The sequence below is a fragment of the Apodemus sylvaticus genome, chromosome 1 (genome assembly GCF_947179515.1).
Source record: "Apodemus sylvaticus chromosome 1, mApoSyl1.1, whole genome shotgun sequence".
Classification (NCBI taxonomy): Eukaryota; Metazoa; Chordata; class Mammalia; order Rodentia; family Muridae; genus Apodemus; species Apodemus sylvaticus.
The window spans coordinates 200255557-200281224 of NC_067472.1; the positions used below are offsets into that span (position 1 = coordinate 200255557).

The 25668-nt window shown below is 39.8% G+C and overlaps 1 pseudogene; it reads right to left on the bottom strand.

Annotated features, from left to right (window-relative positions):
• The window catches only part of LOC127683728 (vomeronasal type-2 receptor 26-like), a 43591-nt pseudogene extending 29437 nt beyond the window's left edge, over window positions 1–14154 (bottom strand).
• Window positions 14155–25668: the final 11514 nt, after the last annotated feature.

Here is a 25668-nt window from a genome sequence, read left to right on the forward strand (position 1 = left end):
TTCCTCCAGATTCTCCAGTTGTGTGGAGTACAGGCTCTTGTAGTAGGATCTGATGATTTTTTGGATTTCCTCAGTTTCCGTTGTTATATCTCCCTTTTCATTTCTAAGTTTGTTAATTTGGATACAAAAAATGGGAAAACCTCCCATGCTCATGGATCGCCAGAATCAATATAGTTAAAATGGCCATTTTGCCAAAAGCAATATACAGATTCAATGCAATACCCATCAAAATCCCAACTCAATTCTTCACAGAGTTAGAAAAAGCAATTAACAAATTCATCTGGAATAACAAAAAACCCAGGATAGCTAAAACTATTCTCAGCAACAAAAGAAATTCTGGGGGAATCAATATCCCTGACCTCAAGCAATACTACAGAGCAATAGTGTTAAAAACTGCATGGTATTGGTACAGTGACAGGCAGGCAGATTAATGGAACAGGATTGAAGATCCAGAAATGAACCCACACACCTATGGCTACTTGATCCTCGACAAAGGGGCTGAAAACATCCAATGGAAAAAAGATAGCCTTTTCAACAAATGGTGCTGGTTCAACTGGAGGTCAGCATGCAGAAGAATGCGAATTGATCCATCTTTATCGCCTTGTACTAAGCTCAAATCCAAATGTATCAAGGACCTCCACATAAAGCCAGACACTCTGAAGCTAATAGAAAAGAAACTGGGGAAGACCCTTGAGGACATTGGTACGGGGAGAAAATTTCTGAACAGAACACCAATAGCGTATGCTCTAAGATCAAGAATTGACAAATGGGACCTCATAAAATTACAAAGTTTCTGTACGGCAAAGGACACCATCAAAAGGACAAATCGGCAACCAACAAATTGGGAAAAGATCTTCACCAATCCTAAATCAGATAGAGGGCTAATATCCAATATATATAAAGAACTCAAGAAGTTAGACTCCAGAAAACCAAACAACCCTATTAAAAAATGGGGTACAGAGTTAAACAGGGAATTCTCACCTGAAGAAATTCGGATGGCAGAGAAGCATCTTAAAAAATGCTCAACTTCATTAGTCATTAGGGAAATGCAAATCAAAACAACCCTGAGATTTCACCTTACACCAGTCAGAATGGCTAAGATTAAAAATTCAGGAGACAGCAGGTGTTGGAGAGGGTGTGGAGAAAGAGGAACACTCCTCCACTGCTGGTGGGGTTGCAAATTGGTACAACCACTCTGGAAATCAGTCTGGCGGTTCCTCCGAAAACTGGGCACCTCACTTCCAGAAGATCCTGCTATACCACTCCTGGGCATATACCCAGAGGATTCCCCACCATGTAATAAGGATACATGCTCTACTATGTTCATAGCAGCCCTATTTATAATTGCCAGATGCTGGAAAGAACCCAGGTATCCCTCAACAGAAGAGTGGATGCAAAAAATGTGGTATATCTACACAATGGAGTACTATTCAGCCATTAGAAACAATGAATTCATGAAATTCTTAGGCAAATGGATGGAGCTAGAAAACATCATACTAAGTGAGGTAACCCAGACTCAAAAGGTGACTCATGGTATGCACTCACTAATAGGTGGATATTAACCTAGAAAACTGGAATACCCCAAACATAATCCATACATCAAATGAGGTACAAGAAGAAAGGAGGAGTGGCCCCTTGTTCTAGAAAGACTCAGTGAAGAAGTATAGGGCAAAACCAGAACGGGGAAGTGGGAAGGGGTGGGTGGGAGGACAGGGGGAGAGAAGGGTGCTTATGGGACTTTCGGGGAGTGGGGGGCTAGAAAAGGGGAAATCATTTGAAATGTAAATAAAAATATATCGAATAAAAAAAAAGACAAAAAAGGGAGATATAACAACAGAAACTGAGGAAATTCAAAAAATCATCAGCTCCTACTACAAAAGTCTATACTCAACACAACTGGAGTATCTGGAGGAAATGGACAACTTCCTGGACAGATACCAAATACCAAAATTACATCAGGATCAAATAGATCATCTAAACAGTCCCATAATCCCTAAAGAAATAGAAGGGGTCATAGAAAGCCTTCCAACCCAAAAGAAGCTCAGAACCAGATGGTTTTAGTGCAGAATTCTATCAGACCCTCAAAGAAGACCTAACACCAATCCTCCTCAAACTATTCCACAAAATAGAAACAGAAGGAACACTACCCAACTCCTTCTAGGAAGCCACAATTATGCTGATACCAAAACCACACAAAGATCCAACAAAAAAGAGAACTTCAGACCAATTTTCCTTATGAACATCGATGCAAAAATACTCAATAAACTTCTTGCCAACTGAATCCAAGAACACATCAAAATGATCATTCACCATGATCAAGTAGGCTTCATCCCAGGGATGCAGGGATGTTTCAATATATGGAAATCCATCAATACAATCCACTACATAAACAAACACAAAGAAAAAAATCCACATGGTTATTTCATTAGATGCTGAAAAAGCATTTGACAAAATTCAGCATCCTTTCATGCTAAAAGTCTTGGAAAGAACAGGAATTCAAGGCCCATACCTAAACATAGTAAAAGCAATATACTGCTAACTGGTAGCCAACATCAAACTAAATGGAGAGAAAGTTAAGCAATCCAAATAAAATCAGGGACTAGACAAAGCTGACCCCTCTCTCCATATCTTTTCAATATAGTACTTGAGGTACTAGCTAGAGCAATTAGACAACATAAGGAGGTCAAAGGGATACAAATTGAAAAGGAAGAAATCAAACTATTACTATTTGCAGATGATATGATAGTCTACTTAAGTGACCTAAAAAAACCCACTAGAGAACTCCAACAGCTGATACACAACTTCAGCGAAGTGGCTGGTTATAAAATCAACTCAAGCAAATCAGTAGCCTTCCTATACTCAAAGGATAAGCAGGCTGAGAAAGAAATTAGGGAAATGACACCCTTCACAGTAGCCACAAACGATACAATATATCTTGGTGTGACTCTAACCAAACAAGTGAAGGATATGTATGACAAGAACTTCTGATCTCTGAAGAAGGAAATTGAAGAAGACATCAGAAAATGGAAAAATCTGCCATGCTCTTGGATTGGCAGTATTAATATAGTTAAAATGGCCATCTTGCCAAAAGCAATATACAGATTCAATGCAATCCCCATCAAAATCCCAACTCAGTTCTTCATAGATTTAGAAAGAGCAATTCTCAAATTCATCTGGAATAACAAAAACCCAGGATAGCTAAAACTATTCTCAACAGTAAAAGAACTGGGGGAATCAGTATCCCAGACCTCAAACATTACTACAGCGCAATAGTGATAAAAAACTGCATGGTATTGGTACAACACAGGCAAGTGGATCAATGGAATAGGATTGAAGATCAAGAAATGAACCCATATACCTATGGTCGCTTGATCTTCGACAAAGGAGGTGAAAACATCCAGTGGGAAAAGATAGCCTTTCCAACAAATGGTGCTGGTTCATTTGGAAGTCAGCATGCAGAAGAATGCGAATTAATCCATTGTTATCTTCTTGTACTAAGCTCAACACAAAGTGGATCAAGGACCTCAACATAAAACCAGACACACTGAAACTATTAGAAAAGAAACTGGGGACTCTTGAGGACATGGGCACAGGGGAAAAGTTCTTGAACAGAACACCAATAGCTTATGCTCTAAGATCAAGAATTGACAAATGGGACCTCATAAAATTACAAAGTTTCTGTAAGGCAAAGGACACTGTCAAAAAGACAAAATGGCAAACAACAAATTGGGAAAAAATCTTCACCAACCCTACATCTGACAGAGGGCTAATATTCAATATATACAAAGGACTCAAGAAGTTAGACCCCAGAAAACCAAATAACCCTATTAAAAATGGGGTACAGATCTAAACAAAGAATTTTCACCTGAAGAACTTCGGATGGCTGAGAAGCATCTTAAAAAATGTTCAACATCATTAGTCATCAGGAAAATGCAAATCAAAACAACCCTGAGATTTCACCTCACACCAGTCAGAATGGCTAAGATTAGAAAATCAGGAGACAGCAGGTGTTGGCGAGGATATGGAGAAGGAGGAACACTCCTCCACTGCTGGTGAGATTGCAAGCTGATACAACCACTCTGGAAATTAGTTTGGTGATTCCTCAGAAAACTGGGCACACCACTTCTGGAAGACCCTGCTATATCACTCCTCGGCATATTCCCAGAGGATTCCCCAGCATGTAATAAGGATACATGCTCTACTATGTTCATAGAAGCCCTATTTATAATAGCCAGAAGCTGGAAAGATGTCCCTCAATGGAGGAATGGATACAAAAAAATGTGATATATATATATATATATATATATATATATATATATATATATATATATGCCCAATGGAGTACTATTCAGCCATTAGAAACAATGAATTCACTAAATTCTTATTCAAATGGATGCAGTTGGAGAACATCATCCTAAGTGAGGTTGTGTTCAGTTAAGTCTCAAAAGAACACTCATGGTATGCACTCACTGATATGTGGATATTAGCCTAGAATCTTGGAATACCCAAGACACAATCCATATATCAAATGATGTCCAAGAAGAAGGAAGGAGTGGCCCCTGGTTCTGGAAAGGCTCAGTGCAGCAGGGTAGGAGAATACTAGAACAGGGAAGTGGGAAAGGGTGGATGGGGGAACAGGAGGAGGGAAGAGAACTTATGGGACTTTCAGGTGGGGGGATCCAGGAAAGGGGAAATAATTTGAAATGTAAATAAAGAATATATCAAATAAAAAGTATGAGTTTATCAAACAATACTTTAAAATACAAAAAAGGTAAGGATGTTGGAGTTGGCTTAGTGTTTAAAGCGTTTGCCACAAAAGCTTGAGGATAGGACTATAAATACCCAGAACCCCTAAATGTTGGGTGGATGTGGCAGCTTTTTTGTAATTACAGCTTTAGGGAGTGGAGACCAGAGATGCTCAAAGTAGACTTGTAATAACTTCTGGGTTTGAGTGAGGGACCACGCATGAAAGAATAAGGTAGAACAGCAATTGAAGGGTAATTTCTCATACCATCCCAGACCTTCCTACACGTATGTGCATACCTGTGAATATCCTTCACATGGGCCTGCATGCGTACACACATGCTCCTTCACTGTTTAATCAGTCAGGCAATCAATCAATCCTATCTGTTTGAAATTCTGATTTGCATCATGCCTATATTAAAAATCATCCACTGTTTATGAAAACTCAAATTTGGTATAGTAGAAAAATGTAATATTATCTGAAATTTATTTTACTAGGTATCTTGTATTGGCTAAGTCAGACAACACGATAAGGACTGGGATCACTTGAGATCAAACACACAGCATGGTATCTTATCCAGTGCTAGGATGTTGTGAGATAACTCTCAGTTGAGCAGATGAAGCATATAGTCTGTTACACCTCCATAGCTTAGTATAAACTGTTGCTCCTGTTCCTTAAACATCCCTGAATCACCCATTCCACACATGTCACTCTTACCTGCCAAGGTTGGAAGTCCTGTGAGTCTGTACCTTTCCCATCCTGGTGCCCATAGGTCATCATATCGTGCAGGGCATGGGCAAGCTATAGACAGCAGAGTAAGCAGCATCAATTTTACTCACTTCTGGGAAAGGATGTGGCTTGTTTTTCAGACTCTCTTTTCCTGAACAGACCTGGACACCCTCTGTCACTGTGCTGTTCTGGTAGGGCCATGTACAATCAAAGGTGAACTCCCAGAACTTTTTTATAAACATGTCTTCTGGGGTCTGGCTGGGGTGCAAGTGATCAAGGAACTCAGGGAAGCCAATAGCCCTGCTGCTGTGAGGCAAAAGGCTAAATGTGCCCTGCAACACCCGGGAGACGCCTGGGATGGTCAGGGCGAGTGCCATGTGCAGAGTGTCCTTGCTGACCCACACCTGGCCTGAGACAGGGACAGCCAGTAAACCATACAGGATAAACTGGAAATTTGAATTGCTTAGGAAGACCAGAACAATTCTGGCTGTACATTTCTGCATCTTCTGAATAATCTCTTCAATTTTAGGTAAGGACTGATGGGAAGGGACATGGAGGTGGAATTCAATGCAAACCCCAACTGGGGTCAGCATCTGAGTGGCCAAAGAACTGGCCTGCTGCCCAAAGTCATCATCTTGGGCCAGAATGACCACCCAGGACCACTGAAAGTGGATGATCAGCTGGGTGACTGCACTGGAGGATGTGAGGTCACTAGTGAGGGTCCGAAGGAAAGATGGAAACTGGGTCTTGTCGCTCAGGCCGGGTAGTGAGGATCCATGACTGACCTGCCAAGGAAGAGCCAGGAAACAGGAAAATGGATGAGATTATGGACTCATGTGGAAACTGGTGACTGGGCTTACTTGTGAGAAGAAGGGGTCTGGGGAGATAGCTCAGCAGTTCAAGCCCTTGTTCTTCTTGTAGAGGATCTCAATTAGATTACCAACACTTGCATCAGGTTGATAGCAACTGTCTATACCTCCAGTCCCAGGAAATCTCATGTTGTCTCTGGCTTCCCCTAGTAACTGTGGCATAGACATACACAGGTGAGAGTATATTGAAATCTAAAACATAAAATATTCATGAAAGCACTTAATGTCATGCTTTGGGAATTGTGCTGGTTCTACCAATCAGCTATGTGCTCCTCAATGGCTGCTCATCCCTGACAACCCTGTGACTCCTGCAGTGAAGGCCACACTCATAGTTCTTGTTCTCCTCTCAGTATCTGTCCTTTCTACTGCCTCTTCATATTTTGCTCCTGAATCTCAGTTAGGCTTTGTTTGACTCTCTGGTTTGCACACAGCTGTTGAGCTGTTCTTTTTAAATTTTTGTGTTATGTTGCTAGTGTGTGTGTGTGTGTGTGTGTGTGCCTTTGATGATGCATTTATAGATGTCAGAAAAAAATGGAGGACTGTTTTTCTTCTTCCACCAGCTGTGTTTGAGCTGAGTTCAGCCTTAAGTCATCAGGCTTGCTAGCAAGCACTTTTACCTGATGAGGTTTCTGCCTATTCATAGTAAGAACCAATAAATTATTGGTTATCTAATTGTGTGCTTTTTCATGTTTGAAAGAGAAAGGAGTCTGATTTGTTAATTTGTTGAGGGAATAATGGTACAATGTTCTCAAAAGAGCTGGTTCTTGGAGATGTGACAACTGGGGTTCTTTGTTTTTGTTTTTGTTTCTTAAGAGGCACATATGTGGCTGCAAAGCCTCACAGTATGTGTTGAAAACCTTCTGCTACTACCAAATCTATAATTGTTATAAGTCTTAAAACAAAAGCCCCAATACCTTTATGGTTTAAGTGGAGAGATACAATTGACTCAATCTCATAAACATGGTCATGCCCCATCCTGTCCCAGGAAACACACACTATTAATTGAATAAAGTACATTTTAATTGAAATATTCCAATAACTTATACTAAAAACAATTGATTGTTTCTCTGAATCTCAAACGCCTACTCTTTTCCATGTATGAGGGTTTTGCCTGCATTTATGACTATGCATCACATGTGTGTCTGCAGTCTTTGGAGAACAGAAGAGGGAGACACATTGGTGGGAAGGGATTTTTTTAAAATATTTATTTATTATATGTAAGTAAACAGATCTCTTTATGGATGGTTGTGAGCCACCATGTGGATGCTGGGATTTGAACTCATGACTTTTGGAAGAGCAGTTAGTGCTCTTACCCGCTGAGCCATCTCTCCAGCCCCGGTGGGAAGGGATTTACAGATGGATATCAGCCACTAATGAAATAAACTTATATCATCTGCAAGAGCAGACCATGGTCTTAACCTCTGAGCCATCTCTCCAGTCCCTGTAATTTAACTGAAGCTTATCTTGTAGACCTACACACTGGAAAACAAGAAGTTCTTTAAAAATGTTTAATATATCATGTTTCTGCTCTGGATATAATAGTGCACAACACTCAGGATCTGATAAAAGAGTATTAATAGTTGAATAGCAGGTTTGGTTATCCATAGACATGCTGCTTCAATATGCACACACAGAGAGTCAAATAAACAGACACAGACACAAAGACAGACACAGACACAAACCAGACACAGACACAGACAGACAGGCACACCCACAGAGACAAGCACACAGATATGATTAAAGTCATGAATTTATTGACAGGTTTTGCTTAAAAGAGAACCTTTTTAGAAAGTTGCTTCTCTCAGATATGGCTGTCTCAGCAAGGAAAAGCTAATTAACATTTTAGTGATTGATTCTATGGTTCAACACAATTGCCATTTGTCTCAGCAGTTCCATCTACATTCCTAAGATGGTCAAAAGTATTTAAGCATTATAATAAGGAAGGAAATAAAGAAAACAAAACCCTATTCTTGCTATTCATAGAAACATAAGCTGCTCCCCAAAGATGAAACAGCTGAAGTAATGATTTTCATTGGTGTGACCAAAGCACCTGACAAGAACTAACTTGAATGGTGAAGAGGTGCATTAAGCTCACAGGTTGAGAAGGTATGAGCCATATGGTAGAATATGCACAGCAGCATAGGTTTCCATGGCAGCAGATGTGCACCTTGGAGTCTTTACCTCCTCATATCTTGGTGGAACAGAAAGCAGAAAAATATACAGGAAGTGTATTGAAACTTAAGGTCCTCTTCCAGTGGCCCTCCTGCTAAAGGTTTCATAACTATCTAACATAGACTCAGGGCTCGAGAAGTCTCCAAACACATGAACACGTTTCACCTTGAAAGGGAAATGAACTGATAAATAGATAAGCAAAACATGGTCTCTACATAAAACATCACAATTTTAGATTCTCAAAGCACAGGAATGTCCAAGCCCTTTCCCTGAGAACTTTCAACTGTCAGGTTCCACTCACAGAACTCTCTAACCCAATCCCTGCACTGCAGTGTGAAAAGCCCAAACCCAGGGCTTGAATTCCCTCCCATCTCTTCCACCTTGGAAGGCTCCAGCCACAAGAAACCCTATATAAACTCTGTCTTCTGCTCAGTTCTCTGCTGCTTCCCACTTGAGCAGTGGCAGTCACCCTTCTGGGTTCTTCCCTCCCAGTAACTCTTCTGTGTGCAGTTTGTTGTGCACTGTGACTATGTGTTATTCCTCGGCTCTTGACTGCCAGGGTATCATCCCCTTAGAGCTGTAAGATTTAACAATAATTGTTGATAAGGAGTAAAATATTGGTGCATGCTACAACATGGATGACCCTTGAAAGTATGCTCAGTGAAAGAAGCCAGTCCAGGTATAGTGAGTCTGCTCATATGAAATGACTACAAAGACAGACCCACAGACACAGAAGGCAGTGTGGAGTTGTCTCAGAGTAGGGATGCTGGGATAGAGTAACCAACTTGCTTGAGGTTGGTGTCTCTGCAAGAAGATGAAAATGTTTTTAGATCGCCTGAAGGAATCACACCAAGGAGAAAGCCACAGATGTGCTCATATTAAATGGATAATTATCCTCAAGTCACCTGTTAAAACTGTGAACTGAAGAGATGATTGTCCGATATGGCTACCCTTGTGGGAATGACAACGCTTCTTTGGTTTTGGGGAACATAAAGGGGGCAGATGGGAGATAGTGGCATGAGCCCAACCATTATACTCAAAGTCCAGTTATAGTTCCTATAGTTAGACCAGCTTAATGATAAGGGTTTTTTTCTCTATAAGGTAGAAAGATGTAAGTGTAAGGTGCTTTCCAAAAAGTCTGGAAACCTGAGTTTAATCACTAGAACCAACACAGGAAAACCTGACTCCAAAAAGTTGTCCTCTGACATTCAAAATGGCACCATGGCATTGGTGTGGAGCACATATGCACACAAGCACATATGTGTAAACACAAGCACACATAATAATAACAACAATAACACATACATACATACATACATACATACATACATACATACATACGTACATAGTTGGAGAGATTGCTAAGTGGTTAGTTGACACTACATACTGCTGTTTCAAAGAACCTGTACTCAATTTCCAGCACCCTCATGACAGCTAAAAACCATTTGGAACTCCAGTTTTGTAGACTCCAATGCCTTTTCTGATTTCCTTGGGCACAAGGCACTCATGTGGTATGTATATGTGTATGTGTATGAGTATGTGCATGTGCATATGTATATGCAAAGTACTCAATATAGGTGACAAAATAATTAAATATTTAAAAACAGTTTTTAAATAGAAAAAGGAAAATGTCTTCATGTTTTCTCAATGCAAGGGGATGATAGTTCTCTAAACTATCTATAAGGAGGAGAGAACCATGTTGGACATGGAAAATATTTCATGAGGATATTGAGGAACCTGGCTCCTCAATCGAGGGCTCATTACTGTGACCATCACCTAAATTTCACTACCATCATTAAGGCATTACACTACATTCATGAAGGAATAAGGCCTTGAGCAACTCACCTGGGGAAACTTGTACAGCCCCAGAAGTCTGGCCATGGAGACAGATAGGGATGAGCGTGTGTCCCCAACCAAGGCAGCCTGAGGAGAGCCATGCTGGCATGTGTAGTTGGGGATGGGCTCCTCCTGCCCTGTGAGAAAGCCCATTGTCTCATAGAGGGCTCCATGCACTGAGTCCCCAGAGTTTCGAATGGAGAAGCCAAGTGTCAAATTGGGCAACAAGTGAGCACTCCTATTAATCTCCTCAATGGCAAAGACGAAACTCTGGGCCACCCGGTAGCCCCACATGGAGACACTGAGGGAAAGAGAAGCCCACATTTATCACTCATTATGGTTCACAACGGAACAAGAATGAACACTGTGACTAAAGTGATCTGAGTAAAAACGTACATCTCCGCAAACACTTGTACAGCGATGTCACAGGAGAACATTCCAGAGGAGTCAAAGGGAGCCAGAGGGAATGCAGAGACAGTGATCAGAGGGAGAGTTTCAGAAGACAGGAGGGACATTTGAAGACCTATCACATGAGCTGGGTTTGGTGGTCCACTTGTTTAATTCCACCACTCAGGAGGCAGAGGCAGGTGGATCTTTGTGTGCTAGAGACCACAATGGATTACATAGGCAGACCCAGACAGCCGGAGCTATATAGCAAAACCCTATCTCAAAGAAACAAAGAAAAAATCTATTGGATAATATTATTTGTTACAATATTTAGCAACTAACATCTATTTCAGAAATGCTCAAAATAAGCCAGAAGATATGGGGATGAGAAGTGAAATGCGGTCTTCAGGACATGACTCAGATACTGCACGCATAGGAGCCTGTCAAAAGCCAATCATGTGCTGGACATTTCTTTGCTTGGCCTTAATCTTTTTTGCTGAACTGTAGGCAACTGATGTATTTTGGGTTAAAGACTGTCATCTTCAGTCTTGTTACCAGCAGGTGACACCACCAGGGTCCAGTGGACAGTCCACAACCCACAAATACACAACAGCCCCAGTTGAAATCAGTGGGTACAAAACAAAAAGACAGAAAAATTTGGGAAAGGGACCTCTAGTGTGGAGGAGGTAATGAAAGGTATGGAAGGAAAATAAGAGGGGCTGGGGAATGAGAATAAATTATTTAAACATATGAAATTGTCAATGAATAAGTCTAATAAAATTAAAACATATATATATATAAACAATACCAAAATTACTCAACAGGTGATATTTATATTTATTTATATACTTTTCTGCATACTTATGCAGATACAATAATTAAAGAATAAAAAGTCATAAAATTGAAATTTGAAAGGGAAGGTATATATGGAAGGTATTTGAGGAAGGATATAATATATATAAATATATGTATATTATATATATATATATATATAAGCTGGGATATATAGGAAGCATATATATATATATATATATATATATATACACATACACATATATATATATATGGCCTGGTTGAGACAGCAGGATCTCCCTTCCTGTCCAGAAATTCAGAGATCTACTGGCCTCTTCCTTTTGAATGCTGGGATTAAAAGCATGTCCCACCACATCCAGATGATGTTGTTAAATTTTAATAAAATTTTTTAAAATGATAGTGTTGAGAGTAGTTGTTTTTGTTTTACATCTGAGTCTCTTATCACTTAGTCTGATGTCACACTCACATCTGAGAATGCATGTGAACTTCTTTTATCTGTATCTGTGTATGCATATGCATGCTTGTATGCATGTATAAGCCAGAGGTCAGCTTCTAGCATCTCCTACAACCATGCTGGGATGTGTGCGCCTGTGTACATGTGTGTATGTACGTATGTGTATGTACATAGGTATGTATTCATGGTGTGCATGGTGTATTTATCTAATAGGGTGTAAGAGTTGATGTGATATCAAGATACCTTTTTCAATTGTTTCTCCACCCTTTAAAAAAATCATTACTCTGTGTACATTTATTTTTATAGACCTACACACACTACAACACACTTAGTTCAGGAAACAAAGTTCTGAGTAAGTTCTCTTCCTCCACCTTTCGTGGATTCCAGGAGGAGATAACTCAGGTCACCCAACATGCTTGAACACCAAGCACTGTACCCCGTGAGCCATCTCACTACTCCTCTCCATACTAATTTATGTGACAGGTGACGTCACTGAACCTGGGCTTCATCCGTGCATCTAGGCTGCTGGCCAGCAATAGTTAGGAATCTTCTCATCTCACTCATCATGACCAGAATTATAGATGCTCAGTATGCTAAGTTTTCACATGGGTTCTGGGAATCCGAACTAAGATCTCCATGTTTCCATAGCAGACATTTCACCAACTCAGGCATTTCTTCAGACCTCAAGCTCTACCCATGATTCTCCCTTCCCAGCCTCACACATTAGGCTTTAAATGTTTACATCACTAAAAAGCAAGTGTGTAAATAATGAATTTGTTGGTGAACTTTGTTACTTATTCTATAATGTATACATTTTAAAAATATTGCACTTTACTCAATATATAGATTTAAATATAAATATAAATATATTTAAAAATAATATGGTAACCAAATATGGTGGCACATACTGTGATTCCAGCACTCAGGTAGGCGAAGGCAGATAGTGACTTTTAGACTAACTTCCTCTGCACAGACAGACACTGTCCCCAAAACTGGGCAGGCTTGTGTGGTGGTTTATGCCTGTAATCCCATATTTGGTGCTATCTGTACTATACAAGGAATTCCAGACTAGTCTTAGCATCAAGTGAAATATAGTCACACACAAAACAAAAAGTCATTTAAATATTTTTAAATCTAAAAATTCAGACCTAAGTCTCTTGCATTTCTGGTTGAATACAGAATGATGGTAGTTTCTTTAGAAAACTAATAACTGTTAATAACTCATAATAACTGATTTTAATTCAGGTCATACAATGTTCCTCAGTCTCCTGGCTCAGCTTCATGAGTCCTAGGAGTACAGTCAGATACCCCATACTTATCAATTGTTGCAATAAAATTAGCTAGATATGAACATTCAAAACTAATAACCAGAAAGGCTGTGTTGGGAAGTACTGTGTATAATAATATTTTGAGAATGCTGGAACAAAAATGGGAAAAGATGGTTTGTTGATATGGTACAGGTCATGGAGTTAGAAATTCAAGGTCATCTTTGACTACCTAGAGTTGGAGGCAACATGAGATTCTTAGAAAAAATACCAAGCAAAAATGAATATAGTAGAGTGAAACCATGGGGGCTTATATTTGATGAAAAATCTATTAATTACACAGTCATTAATTCAATAAGCACACCTATTTTAATAATTTTAATAAGAACCCTATTTTAAGAAGGAAGGATATACAAAAGAATCAAGAATCCACACCTGACCTGTGAAGCACATACATTACAGTCAGTCTATGGGCGGTGTATATTTGAATCTGGTACAGATAAGAAACAAGACGGAGAGAGGTGATGCAAAAAGAGCAGCAGGGCTACTTCATTCACACAGAGAAAAGAGGTGGCTATGTAGCTAGGTCTGAGAATCAACCCTTATCCAAGGCGTCATACAACCTTGTAAAGCTGCTTCAAGCTTTCAGAGACCCCACCCTGCAACCAGCACTTACCCTGAAGTCTGTAGCTCAGCTGGCGGGGTAGTGAAATTAGGCAGGGTACTATTAGAGAAGGGAAAGATAGAGAAGCTGCCCCCAACTATTACATCTCCAGGGCGGTTAAATTGAGGGCTCTGTCTTGGCAACAGCCAGGCTCTTGTTCCAGAATGGGCAGAGCCAGAGGGACAGCCAAAGAAAGCTTGAAGAAGAATGCACAACCACATGCCTTCTAGGGGGCCAGACAGCCAATGACAGGAGAGCCCCATATGGGGCAGTGGCTGGCAGTGAACGGGGCTTTTATCTGGGAAATTACTCTTGATAAAGCACCTGAGGCTAAGACCACACTGGAATGTCTAGGCTTGCAATCTGTGGAGGGAGTATTGATCATGAGGTGGTGGAAGTGGAAGGACACTAAATCCCAGAGCCATTAAAAGTTGTATCCCCTTCTCCTGAGGGTTCCTAGCCTCTCTTTATGCATGTAGCATCTCTGGAGCTCATCTGCTGACTATAGAAAGAGTGACAATGGGCCCATTTATTGCCTGGGGAACTTGCAATCCCAAGAGGAGATGTACCCAGGGTGCTCAGGGAACTGTTTGGAGAAAAGACACAGATGGGTACAAGAAGCAATTATCCCAGTAGCTGACATTAAGTATGTTGGGCACATACTTCACACTCTATAACAGCTGCATTTTTTCCTTGATGTTTTTGTACTAGGGTGATCCAGCAATCCTCCATATTCTTTGAAGTTCTTTGAGGAAATTCCAGGGAGGTTTTATAAAAGAATTATTATTCTTTTATTAATGAATTTGGACCTTCACGAAATTACAACACAAAACAATCAATGTCCTTGTCACTGTCAAGCATAACCAACCATCCATGGCTACCAAGCCTTTTTTTCTATCTTTTGTAAACAAATCCGAAGCCTGGAAAGATGGTTCAGCAGGTAAATTCACATGGTACACAAACCCGCTGACCGGCATTTGATCCCAAGAACTCATATAAAGGTTGAAGAGGAGAACCAACTCTACCAAGCTTTCCTCTAACTCCATGTGTAAGTCATGATAGGTATAAACATCTCCCCCTCATGCACATGCAGGTGCACATACACACACACACATACACACACACACACACACGCGCACACACACACACACACACACACACACACACACACACACACACGCACACACACACACACACACAGACACACTTCATAATTTACAATAGATAAGTTTTATGTAAAAATGTCAAATTTAAAATTGTACCATCCAACTAATAAATATAATTTCCTGACATAATCATAATGTCATTCTTAAAGTTAAAAAATGGTAGCAGTGCAGGAAATCAGCTATACACCCAGAGGCCAGCTAGGAAGAGGCAGCTTTCACTGGTTAGTCCAGCCCTGCAGAGTGGAGGATCCAGTCCAGAGGCCTCTAGTAAGAGCCTTCCAGTCTCCACCTCTGAATTGGGAACAGCCTCAGCCACAGCACACCACCTCCAAGCAGTGCAGGAAGCCAGCTATACCCCCAGCAGCCAGCTAGGAAGAGGCAGCCTGCACAGGTGAGTCTGGCACTGCAGAGGGGATGATCCACCTGCACAGCCTGCATCCAGAGCTGATCAGGGCCACAGAGGTACATACCCAAATACAACTACAAGAGAGTGGGTCTTGGCTGTCATCTTTGCTTCTGTGACTGTGCGACAGATTGGTAGGCAGGTTCCACCAGAGTAGAGGATCACTTGGGACACATCACACAGGACTCCACCTACACCCAGGAAGATAAAATAGTCTTTCAACCAAAAGTCATCTAAAAAGATACAGAAGGTCACTTTATACTCATCAAAGGAAAAATCTACCAGGAAGAACTCTCAAATTTGAACATCTATGCCCCAAATACAAAGGCACCTGCATTCATAATAGAAACCTTACTAAAGCTTAAAGCATATATTGCACCCAACACAATAATTGTGGTGGACTTAAATACCCCACTTTCTCCAATGGACAGATCAGGGAAACTCAAACTAAACCAAGTCACAGTGAAACTAACAGAAGTTTTGGACTAAATGGACTTGATAGATATCTATAGAACATTTCATTCTAAATCAAAAGGATATACCTTCTTCTCAGCACCGCATGGTACCTTCTCCAAAATTGACCATATAATTGGTCACAAAACAGACCTCAACAGATATAGGATGATTGAACTAATTCCATGCCTCCTATCAGATCACTATGGAATAAGGGTCGTCTTCAATAGCAACAAAAATAGCAAAAAGCCCACATACACATGGAAGCTTAACAATTCTCTACTCAATGATATTTTGGTCAAGGAAGAAATAAGGAAAGAAGTCAAAAACTTTTTAGAACTTAATGAAAATGAAGGCACAACATACCCAAATTTATGGGACACAATGAAAGCAGTGCTAAGAGGAAAACTCATAGCTCTGAGTGCCTACAAAAAGAAGCTGGAGAGAGCATACACTAGCATACACTCAAAAGGAGTAGAAGGCAGGAAATCATGAAATTCATGGCTGAAATCAACCAAGTTGAAACAAAAAGAACTATACAAAGAATCAACAAAAGTAGGAGCTGGTTCTTTGGGAAAATCAACAAGATAGATAAACCTTTAGCCAAACTAACCAGAGGGCACAAAGACAGTACCCAAATTAACAAAATCAGAAATGAAAAAGGTGATATAACAACAGAAACTGAGGAAATCCAAAAAATTATCATATCCTACTACAAAAGCCTATACTCAAGAAAACTGGAAAATCTGGACAAAATGGACAATTTCCTAGACAGATACCAATTACCAAAATTTAATCAGGATCAGATAGACCATATAAATGGACCCATAAACCCTAAAGAAATAGAAGTGGTCATTGACAGTCTCCCAACCAAAAAAAGCACAGGACCAGAAGGCTTTAGTGCAGAGTTCTATCAGACATTCAAAAGAGACCTAATGCCAATACTCTTCAAACTATTCCACAAAATAGAAATAGAAGGAACATTACCCAACTCGTTCTATGTAGTCACAATTTTGCTGATACCAAACCACATAAAGATCCCACAAAAAAGAGAACCTTAGACCAATTTCCCTTATGAATATCGATGCAAAAATACTCAATAAAATTCTTGCCAACTGAATCCAAGAGCACATCAAAACAATCATTCACCACGATCAAGTAGGCTTCATCCCAGGGATGCAGGGATGGTTCAATATATGGAAATCCATCAATGTAATCCACTACATAAGCAACCTCAAAGAAAAAAACCACATGGTCATTTCATTAGATTCTTAAAAAGCATTTGATAAAAATCAGCATCTGTTCATGTCAAAGGTTTTGGAAAGAACAGGAATTCAAGGCCCATACCTAACCATAATAAAAGCAATATACAGCAAACCATAGCCAACATCAAACTAAATGGAGAGAAACTTGAAGCAATCCCACTAAAATCAGGGACTAGACTAGGCTGCTCTCTCTATATATATTTATTCAATATGGTACTTGAAGTTCTAGTTAGAGCAATTAGACAACACAAGGAGGTCAAATGGATACAAATTGGAAAGGAAGTAGTCAAACTATCACTATTTGCAGATGATATGATAGTATATTTAAATGACCCAAAAAACTCCACCAGAGAACTCAGCAAGGTGGCTGGTTACAAAATTAACTCAAGCAAATCAGTAGCCTTCCTATACTCAAAGGATAAACAGGCTGAGAAAGAAATTAGGGAAATGACACCCTTCACAATAGCCACAAACAATATAAAGTATATTGGTGTGACTCTAACCAAACAAGTGAAAGATCTGTATGACAGCAACTTCAAGTCTTTGAAGAAAGAAATTGAAGAAGACCCCAGAAGATGGAAAAATCTTCCATGCTCTTGGATTGGCAGGATTAATATAGTAAAAATGGCCATCTTGCCAAAAGCAATCTACAGATTCATTGCAATCCCCATCAAAATCCCAACTCAATTCTTCATAGACTTAGAAAGAGCAATTCTCAAATTCCTCTGGAATAACAAAAACCCAGGATAGCTAAAACTGTTCTCAACAGTAAAAGAACTTCTGGGGGAATCAGTATCCCCGACCTCAAGCAGTACTACAGAACAACAGTGTTAAAAACTGCATGGTATTGGTACAGTGACAGGCAAGTAGATCAATGGAATAGAATTGAAGATCCAGAAATGAACTCATAGAATTATGGTCACTTGATCTTTGATAAAGGAGCAGAAAACATCCAGTGGAAAAAGATAGCCTCTTCAACAAATTGTGCTGGTTCAGCTGGAGGTCAGCATGCAGAAGAATGTGAATCGATCCATTCTTATCTCCTTGGACTAAGCTCAAGTCCAAGTGGATCAAGAACCTCAACATAAGACCAGACACACTGAAACAAATAGAAAAGAAACAGCGGAAGACCCTTGAGCACATGGGCACAGGGGAAAATTTCTTCAACAGAACACCAATAGCTTATGCTCTAAGCTCAAGAATTGACAAACGGGGCTCAGGGCCTGTGTCCTGCCCAGAGAGCTGCTGAAGGAGAGAAACCCTTCGGCCATACTCGCTGCCTGCCGGGACAGAAAAGGGTCACTAGGTACTGTATCACCCTGAGCTTTAGATCTCTGGTGGTGCAAACCGCAAATGTACTAAACAAAGAAAGAATACTTAGGGCAGTAAGAGAAAAAGGGCAAGTAACATATAAAGGAAGACCTATCAGAATCACACCAGATTTCTCACCAGAGACCATGAAAGCTAGAAGATCCTGGGCAGAGCTCATGCAGACTCTAAGAGAACACAAATACCAGTCGAGACTACACTACTATGTCAGCGAAACTCTCAATTACTATAGATGGAGAAACCAAGATATTCCATGACAAAACCAAATTTACACAATATCTTTCTACAAACCCAGCCCTACAAAGGATAATAGGGGGAAAACACCATTACAACGAGGGAAACTATACCCTGGAAAAAGCAGGATATTAAGCTTCTTTCATCAAACCCAAAGAAGATAACCACACACGTATAAAATTAAAATAAAAAATGATAGGAAGCAATAACCACTACTCCTTAATATCTCTTAACATCAATGGACTCAATTCCCCAGTTAAAAGACATAGACTAACAGACTGGTTACATAAACAGGACCCTACATTTTGCTACATACAGGAAACACACCTCAGTGTCAAAGACAAAAACTACCTTAGAGTAAAAGGCTGGAAGACAATTCTACAAGCAAATGGTCCCAGGAAACAAGCCAGAGTTGCCATTCTAATTTCAGATAAAATTGACTTTCAATCTAATGTCATCAAAAGAGACATGGAAGGTCACTACTTGCTGGTCAAAGGAAAAATCCAACAAGAAGAACTCTCAATCCTGAACATCTATGCCCCAAATACAAGGGCGCCCTCATTCATAAAAGAAAGTTTACTAAAGCTCAAAGTACACATTGCACCTAACACAATAATTGTGGGTGACTTCAACACTCCACTCTCACCAATGGAATGATCAGGAAAACAGAAACTAAACAGGGAGACAGTGAAACTAATTGAAGCTTTGAACCAATTGGAGTTAACAGATATATAGAACTTTTCATCCCAAAGCAAAAGAATATACCTTTTCCTCAGCACCTCATGGTACTTTCTCCAAAATAGATCATATAGTTTGTCACAAGACAAACCTCAACAAATATAAGAAGATTGAAATAATCCCATGCCTACTATCAGATAACTATGGAGTAAAAATGGTCTTTAATAACAGTAAAAACAACAGAAAGTCCACATACACATGGAAACTGAACAATACTCTACTCAATGATACCTTGGTCAAGGAAGAAATAAAGAAAAGAAGTCAAAGATTTCTTAGAATTTAATGAAAATGAAGGCACAACATACACAAATCTATGGGACACAATGAAAGCAGTGATAAGAGGAAAACTCATAGCTTTGAGTGCCTCCAAAAAGAAATTCGAGAGAGCATACACTAGAAGGTTAATGGAACAACTGAAAGCCCTGGAACAAAAAGAAGCTAATTTACCCAGGAGGAGAAGAAGACAGGAAATCATCAAACTCAGGGCTGAAATCAATCAAGTAGAAACCAAGAGAACCATGCAAAGAATCAACAGGACCAAAAGCTGGTTCTTTGAAAAAATCAACAAGATAGATAAACCCTTAGCCAGACTAACCAAAGGGCACAGAGAAAGTATTCAAATTAACAAAATTAGAAATGAAAACGGAGATATTACAACAGAAACCAAGGAAATTCAAAAAATTATCAGATCCTACTACAAAAACCTGTACTCAACACAACTGGAGTATCTGGAGGAAATGGACATTTTCTTAGACAGATACCAATTACCAAAATTAAACCAGGATCAAATAGACCATCTAAACAGACCTATAACCCCTAAAGAAATAGAAGGGGTCATAGATAGCCTTCCGACCAAAAAAAGCATAGGACCAGATGGTTTCAGTGCAGAATTCTATCAGACCTTCAAAGAAGACTTAACACCAATACTCTTCAAACTTTTCCACCAAATAGAAACAGAAGGAACACTACCCAACTCCTTCTTCGAAGCCACTATTACGCTGATACCAAAACCACACAAAGATCCAACTAAGAAAGAGAATTTCAGGCCAATTTCCCTTATGAATATTGATGCAAAAATACTACATAAAATTCTTGCCCACTGAATCCAAGAACACATCAAAACGATCATCCACCATGGTCAAGTAGGCTTCATCCCAGGGATGCAGGGATGGTTCAATATAAGGAAATCCATAAATGCTATCCACTATATAAACAAACTCAAAGAAAAACACCACATGATCATTGCATTAGATGCGAAAAAAGCAAAATTCAGCATCCTGTCATGCTAAAAGTCTTGGAAAGGACAGGAATTCAAGGCCCATATCTAAACATAGTAAAAGCAACATACAGCAAACCGGTAGCCAACATCAAACTAAATGGAGAGAAACTTGAAGCAATCCCACTAAAATCAGGGACTAGACAAGGCTTCCCCCTCTCTCCATATCTTTTCAATATAGTTCTTGAAGTCCTAGCTAGAGCAATTAGACAACAGAAGGAAGTCAAAGGGATACAAATTGGAAAGGAAGAAGTCAAACTATCATTATTTGCAGATGATATGATCGTATACTTAAGTGACCCTAAAAACTCTACTAGAGAACTCCTACAGCTGATAAACAACTTCAGCAAAGTGGCTGGCTACAAAATCAATGCAAGCAAATCAGTAGCCTTTGTATATCCAAAGGATAAGCAGACTGAGAAAGAAATTAGGGAAATGACTCCCTTCACAATAGCTACAAATAGCATAAAGTATCTTGGGGTGACTCTAACCAAACAAGTGAAAGACCTATATGACAAGAACTTCAGATCTCTGAAGAAGGAAATCAAAGAAGATCTCAGAAAATGGAAAAATCTTCCATGCTCATGGATTGGCAGGATTAATATAGTTAAAATGGCCATCTTTCCAAAGGCAATCTACAGATTCAATGCTATCCCCATCAAAATCCCAAACCAGTTCTTCATAGAGCTAGAAATAGCAATTCCCAAATTCATCTAGAATAACAACCCAGGATACCTAAAACTATTCTCAACAGTAAAAGAATTTCAGGGGGATTCAGTATCCCAGACTTTAAACTTTACTACAGAGCAATAGTGATAAAAACTGCATGGTATTGATACAATGTCAGGCAAGGGGATCAATGGAACAGGATTGAAGATCCAGAAATGAACCCACACACCTATGGTCACTTGATGTTCGACAAAGGAGCTGAAAGCACCCAGTGGAAAAAAGATAGTCTTTTCAACAAATGGTGCTGGTTCAACTGGAGGTCAGCATGCAGAAGAATGCGCATCGATCCATTCTTATCTCCTTGTACTAAGCTCAACTCCAAATGGATCAAGGACCTCCACATAAAACCTGACACACTGAAAGTATTAGAAAAGAAACTGGGGAAGACCCTTGAGGACATGGGCACAGGGGAAAAGTTCCTGAATAGAACAGCAATAGCTTACCCTCTAAGATCAAGAATTGACAAATGGGACCTCATAAAACTACAAAGTTTCTGTAAGGCAAAGGACACTGTCAAAAGGACAAAACGTCAACCAACAGATTGGGAAAGGATCTTCACCAACCCTAAATCTGACAGAGGTCTAATATCTAATATATAAAAAGAACTCAAGAAGGTAGAACCCAGAGAACCAAATAACCCCATTAAAAAGTGGGGTATGGAGCTAAACAAAGAATTTTCACATGAAGAACTTCGGAGAGCTGAGAAACACCTTAAGAAATGTTCAACATCATTAATCATTAGGGAAATGCAAATCAAAACAACCCTGAGATTTCACCTCACACCAGTCAGAATGGCTACGATAAAAAACTCAGGAGACTGCATGTGTTGGCAAGGATGTGGAGAAAGAGGAACACTCCTCCACTGCTGGTGGGATTGCAAGATGGTGCAACCACTTTGGAAATCAGTCTGGCGGTTCCTCAGAAAACTGGGCGTGACACTTTCTGAGTACCTGGTTATACCACTCCTGGGTATATATCCAGAGGATTCTTCAGCATGCAATAAGGACACATGCTCCACTATGTTCATAGCAGCCTTATTTGTAGTAGTCAGAAGCTGGAAAGAACCCAGGTGTCCTTCAATGGAGTAATGGATACAAAAAAATGAGGTATATTTACACAATGGAGTACTATTCAGCCATTAGAAACAATGAATTCATGAAATTCTTAGACAAATGGATGGAGCTGGAGAACATCATACTATGTGAGGTAACCCAGTCTCAAAAGATCAATCATGGTATGCACTGATAAGTGGATATTATCCTAGAAACTTTGAATACCCAAGACATAATCCACAAATTAAATGATGTCCAAAAAGAATGGAGGAGTGGCCCCTGGTTCTGGAAAGACTCAGTGCAAGAGTATAGGGGAATTCCAGAACAGGGAAGCAGGAAGGGGTAGATGGAGGAACAGGAGGAAGGAAGAGGGCTTATGGGACTTGTAGAGAGTGGGGACCCAGAAAAGGGGAAATCATTTGAAATGTAAATAAAAAATATATCAATTAAAAATATTTTAAAAAAAGTTTAAAAAAAAAGAAAAAGAAAAGAATTGACAAGCAAGACCTCATAAAACTGCAAAGCTTGTGTAAGGGAAAGGACATAGTCAAAAGGACAAAATGGCAACCAACAAATTGGGAAAAGCTCTTTACCAACACTGCATCTGACAGAGGTCTTATATCCAAGATATACAAAAACTGAAGAAGGTAGACTCCAGAGAGCCAAATATCCCCCTTAAAATGGGATACCAAGGTAAACAAAGAATTTTCACCTGAGGAATATCAAATGGCTGAGAAGCACCTAAAGAAATGTTCAACATCCTTAGTCATCAGGGAAATGCAAATCAAAACAACCCTGAGATTTCACCACACTCCAGTCAGAATGGCTAAGATCAAAAAGTCAGGAGAAAACAAGTGCTGGTGTGGATGTGGATAAAGAGGGACACTCCTCCACTGCTAGTGGGGTTGCAAGCTGGTACTACCACTCTCATTCCTCAGAAAACTGGAAATGACACTTCCAGAGGACCACACTATACCACTCCTGGGCATATACCCAGAGGATTCCCCAGCATGTAATAAGGATACATGCTCCACTATGTTCACAGCAGCCCTATTTATAATAGCCAGAAGCTGGAAAGAACCCAGATGTCCCTCAATGGAGGAATGGATACAGAAAGTGTGGTATATATACACAATGGAGTACTATTCAGCCATTAGAAACAATGAATTCATGAAATTCTTAGACAAATGGATGGAACTGGAGAACATAATCTTAAGTGAGGTAACCTAGTCTCAAAAGATCAATCATGGTATGCACTCACTGATAAATGGATATTAGCCTAGAATCTTGGAATACCCAAGACACAATGCACATATCAAATGGTGCCCAAGAAGAAGATAGGAGTGGCCCCCATTCCTGGAAAAGTTCAGTGCAGCAGTGTAGGGGAATACCAGAACAGGGAAGTGGGAAGGGGTGGATTGGAGAACAGGGACAGGGAAGAGGACTTATTGGACTTTTGGGGAGGGGGAACCCAGGACAGGGAATATCACTTCAAATATAAATAAAGAATATATCAAACAACAAAAAAAAAGAAAGTTAAAAATAGGTTAAAAAGATGACCCCACAATTTAGCAAGTAAAGACACCTGTTGCTAAGCCTGAGCACCCTCAGTAAATTCCCAAGTCCCACTGTTTGGAGGAATGAACTGACTTCTGCAACTTGTCATTTGATTTACATATATGTTGTGTGTTATTTGCATATCCCAAAAATTATGCAAACATAGAAGGAACACACAGAAACACATCAATCTATTAATCAATAAATATAAAATTACATTCTATAAAGAAGCATTCTATGAATGCTTATACCTAAACTAAACAAAGACCAAACAAGGAAAGAGAACTTTAGACCAATTTCCCTTATGAACACTGATGCAAAAATTCTCAACAAAATTCTAGCCAACTGAATCCAAGAATGCATCAAAATAATAATTCACCATGATGAAGTAGGCTTCATCCCAGGGATGCAGGGATGGTTCAATATATGGAAACCCACCAATGCAATCCATTACATAAGCAAACTCAAAGAAAAAAACCGCATGGTCCTTTCATTAGATGCAGAAAAAGGGTTTTGACAAAATTCAGCATCTCTTCATGATAAAAGTCTTGGAGAGATCAGGAATTCAAGGCCCATATCTAAACATAGTGAAAGCAATATACTGTAACATGGTGGCTAACATCAAACTACATGGAACGAAACTTGAAGCAATCCCACTAGCATCAGGGACCAGACTAGGCTGCCCTCTCTCTCCCTATCTATTCAGTATACTATTCGATGTCCTAGCCAGAGCAATTAGACAAGAAGACGTCAAAAGTATACAAATTGGAAGGGAAGAAGTCAAAGTATCACTATTTGCAAATGATATGATGTATACTTAAACAACCTCAAAAATTCCACCAGAGAACTCCTAAATTTGATAAACAACTTCAGCAAAATGGTTGGATATAAAATTAACTCAAGCAAATTAGTAGTCTTCCCCTACTCAAAGGATAAACAGGCTGAGAAAGAAATTAGGGAAATGACACCCTTCACAATAGTCACAAATAATATTACATACCTTGGTGTGACTCTCACCAAGCAAGTGAAAGATCTGTAGGACAAGAACTTCAAGACTCTGAAGAAAGATATCATAGAAGCTCTCAGAAGATGGAGGCATCTCCCATGCTCATGGATTGGAAGGATTAATATAGTAAAAATGGTCATCTTGCCAAAAAGCAATCTACAGATTCAATGCAATCCCCATCAAAGTTCCAAATCAATTATTTATAGAGCTAGAAAGAGCACTCTGCAAATACATTTGTAATAACAAAAAACCCAGGATAGTGAAAACTATTCTCCAAAACAAAAGATCTACAGAGGGAATCACCATCCCTGACCTCAAGCTCTACTACAAATCAATAGTGATAAAAACTGTGTGATAGAATTACTCAGGGCGGCGGCGGCGGCGGCGGTAGCAGTGGCTGCTCCAGCTGAAGGGCCATCAGCAGTGGAACCAAGGCGACACAGGGTCCAGTTAGGCCCTGCGCCCACGACCACTGACCTTCGCTGACCAGCCGGGCGGCAAGCAACTGCGGTTCTGCGGAGCCTTTC